The following is a 4236-nucleotide window of genomic DNA, read 5'->3' on the forward strand; positions in this document are numbered from 1 at the left end:
GCAGAAAGTACACAGCAGGGCTAGTTATTCGGATTTCTTGCACAACTATTTAGCTTTTTGTAAGTTCAACATAATTTTAAAGACAAATAGAGAGACCTATGAAATATAAATGATATATATGGATCAGCATGTACTTGTATATTATTAAACATGCAATGAACTGACTGGTAAGTGACGTCTAATTGTATGGCTAGCAATGTAATTTATTCAGACTGTATTTTTGTACAGATCAGCGCACACTAACCTATGCCTCTGTGTCCTCTCCAATGCCTAAAACTGTGCCTAGAAATTTCATCTGTCTTAAAAAATAAAATATACTTCATGCTGTTTATGCTATTAGTTTCTCTACTGCTGTTCTATATTTATTGTTTTTAAATATGTGACATGTTTAATACTACTTAAATACGAATTCATGGTATTCTGGTTATTTTTGCTAACAGCCCTCTGGGGGAAACCTGTTTATCACTCCAGTGGTTTTTGAGTTTGCGGTTTCATGATCAGTTTTTCATTGTATGATTTTTTGTAGACATGAAGTTATCTATGTGGAAAAAATAAAAATAAAAGTGGTTTCACTGATGTGGTTTGACTTTGTGTCTTCTCTACTGTGTAGACCCTTTCACAGGTTTCTAAATTACCTATCCTCAGGTCATTTTCTCCTTTATAATATATATTATTTAGAAAAACATAGCTTAAAATGACATGGTCATTTTGTGTGTAAAATGTTTTTTTAACTTTTATTTCAAATTCTCTCCCAAGATCCTTTTTACCCTCTGCAGCTGAATTATAGGAACAGTGAAAGAAATAATGCTAAATGTCTTTTTTAAACTTTCTTTTTTAAAATGCACAGGAAGGAGATACGGTGTAGGCTAACGTTTTTTTCCTACTCTAATCACACTAGAAACAGGAGTAGCGAAAGGGTTTGATACTCTGTTTTGGTTTCTGTTTAGTTTTTAATGTTTGCCAGATATGTTAAAGCTGTCTTTCCTACATTTCTGTTTTTTTTTTTTTTTAATTAGAGAGGCACTCTAAATTTTCAGTACATGTGTGCACGTGTGTATGTGAAGAAATTCATAAAATTCAAGTCAGAATTTCCCATCACCCTTGGTGAATATAAAATGGTGAGTATACTTGCAAAGAAATTTAAATTAGACAATAAAATTCATTTGTATGATTGTCAGAAAATTTTCTTGGAAGTTATAAATCCATATATAATTGAGGAAATTTTCTTGTTGATAAAATCAGTGACTATAAAATACATTTTTGTCGTCAAGATACCCTTCATGTCTCATACACCCTCAAATTTTGAGAGGCTCACAGTATATTTTTCTGCTAAAAATATTGTAAATGTTGTGCAGGCATATGATACATTTAGTATCAAACTTTCAAAAGTATGCATATTTAACCATTGGAAATTCTACCATTTTTGCAAATTTCCTATCATTTTGGAAAATTTCCTTTTCAATGGCCTTATTCTAATGTGATGGAGTAGCATTCATTTGATTGATGTATTATATTTTCAGTATAAAGTACTTTCAGTTTTTACACAGAATTCTCATGAGTTTTTACACCGAATTCTCATGAGCAGAACACCTTTACAAACATGTCTTGCCTGGTAATTATCCATGACGCATTTTCTCTGAATGGAAGACATGGAGACATAACTTCACTAGGATTTGACAGGCAAAATCCTTTGCCCTCAGAGATTTCGTTGTGAACATGAAACAGGAAGGCAATTTCAATTTGCTTTGCCATAATGACCTCATAGCCTGTTAACGTTTGTTTTATTAAGTCAGGCCCATAGCATGTCAACACAATGTTCCATTTTGATGGTTTTTAAGTCATTTTGGTTAGAAAATAAATTGGTAGTAAAATTATTTTGTATTCTATAGAATAATCTGCTGAATACCTGGATTTCTAGTTTATCAAATTTTCATGTTATGACATGTTAATCTCTTTTAAGTGCAACCTTAAATAAGATAAAAAGCAAATAAAAATTAGAATGAAGTGCTTAGTATTTTCACAGGAAGCACTTGTTTGAATAATTTAACTTCATTGTCAAGTATTCGAACATGGTATCATAGCTACTTAGTGTCAAAGCTAATGTCAAAGTTAAAATCAGACTAAATAACAAAACTCCGTGTAATAAAATGCTAACAATTTTTCTTATATAGGTAGGTTTTCAGACTGGGGAAAGTCACATTTTTAACTACTAAATGTTGCCATGAGCAGAGGGTTCATGTATCTATACTTGGAAAATCTGTGTGCAGAGTCATCAGGTAGGTGACTCACATTTATATTCCAGCAGTAAGTCTAATCGTTCCAAAAGTATAACCAAGAGAACAGGAGCTGAACTGTTCAAGTGGGAAGGATAATATGTGGTGTTTTTAAGCCAAGATTAACAGCACACAAAGAATGGTATTCTTTGTAAAACGAAAGCTGTGCTGAGTGGTTCACCAGAGAAACTCAGTTTGGGCAAGAAATTATTTCCAAGTTGAATGACTTCATAGGAATAATGATTATAAAAGAAACTTGGAATAAGTACTGGAAAATCATGTCATCAAACCAGCAAAAACCTTGAATACTTCAATTTCTGCATGTGACAAGGATTAATGAAAAAATAGTATGTAAACATTTTATACATAGACATGCTAATTTTGGCATGGGTGAGGATGTGTCTGGGTGATCTGAAGGCATTTCTTATACAACAGAAGGAGGCAGTCAGGGATGGAGTTAAACCATTACGTATATGTGATGATGGTGCTGAAGACTGCTCCTTGGTTGCTTTGAATTTATAAAGGTAAAATAAGAAAGGAATATCATACAGCCTATTGAATTGTTGAAGAAAAATATAATTTATAAGGAAGAGAAAGTTCAAAGAAGTCTTAAAACGAAACAAGACATTTTAAGATTGTGAATGGAGAGTTAAATTGTTAAGGGTTCAAAAATGGAGGAGAAACACTACTTTGTGGGTCTTTGATGCTGTGTGTTAATTGAAAAGACAGACAATGCTGTCACACTAGGCATCGTCTGCCAGGCAAACTTCGGTATCAAAGCGTCTGGAGAGTAAGTCCCCCTTTGTGGCCATATTACTGCTCAGTGGTAATATGGCAACTCCTGACATCAAGAACAAATTTTCCAATTTTTAATTTTTTGGTGGTTCTTAAGCATTAGCTAGCTACGATGGTTGTGTTAATGATTTGAGTAGTGTATCTAAAAGAAGCAAAATGAGAAATTGTAATAAAACATTTAACACTTATGATCATGAACAGTATATTTCTCATTCAACTCTAGGCCATGAATACTATTGACTGTTGGAAGAAATTGGGCATAAATTTGACATAATACAGAAATCTTTATGGAGGCATAATGTTTCATATAAAATTTCCAGTTATATTTTCTGAAGACCTTGACATTTTTAAATGCTTCTTAATGAAGCAGAATTTTGAAAAATTCCATTCCCAGAATATTGCTTTGCAAATCTCAATATTTAGCACATATCTTTTCAGCCAACTTTCAAGACATGGAATACTTGGACTTACTTTCCCACATTGTTTCAGGCACGGATAAAAAATTTTTTCCCTAGCTATATCAGAAAGTCAATAAACATGAGTATAATTTAGCCAGGCATTTGAGCTCCAGGAAGTTCACGTATGATCCTAAACACACTAACCTCCTCCTGCTACTGATGATTACATGACATCTTTGAATTAGAAATGCTCTCAAGTTGAGGCAACTATTAAGACTTATACTCATTCATGCCAGCACTGTTTGACTTCATTTAAGCTTATTTGACTATTAACGCTGTTGGGATGAGGAAAACCCATGTAACGTGCTGTTTTCCTAGAGTTAGGCTGGTTTTGAATTATTAGTATAAATATGTACAAATTTCCTGCATTTATATACTTGGAATGATTTGCATATTATCTACATTGGAACTGGAGCATTTTTAGAATTTACAATTTATGGAAATGCAAAGTTACAGTCAAAGTAAGGATTGGGAAAAAATACAGGAAAAAGATTAAACATTTGGATCGTCCAAGTTTTACCTTTTCACCATGAGTGTGGGTATAGACTGTACAAGAGTAGAAACCTGACAGGTTGATGTAATTGATTTGCTTTGGAGTCTACACTCCACCCATGATTTTTCTGTAACAGAGGACTTGGCAGGCAGCCATATTTGCACCACATGACCCTGCACCCCTGGTCAGAGGTGATTACAGCAGAGATGGGTCCTGC

At 33.4% G+C, this 4236-nt stretch overlaps 1 protein-coding gene across 2 annotated transcripts in view; it reads left to right on the plus strand.

Annotated features, from left to right (window-relative positions):
- The window catches only part of TMEM47 (transmembrane protein 47), a 28700-nt gene extending 28124 nt beyond the window's left edge, over positions 1-576 (plus strand). For both annotated transcript variants that reach the window (XM_081042180.1, XM_081042181.1), the window contains exon 4: positions 5-576. The gene's annotated coding sequence lies outside the window, so the exon portion shown is untranslated. The remainder of the gene's footprint in view (positions 1-4) is intronic.
- Positions 577-4236: the final 3660 nt, after the last annotated feature.

Source organism: Rhinolophus hipposideros (assembly GCF_964194185.1).
Source record: "Rhinolophus hipposideros genome assembly, chromosome: X".
NCBI classification, from domain to species: domain Eukaryota; kingdom Metazoa; phylum Chordata; class Mammalia; order Chiroptera; family Rhinolophidae; genus Rhinolophus; species Rhinolophus hipposideros.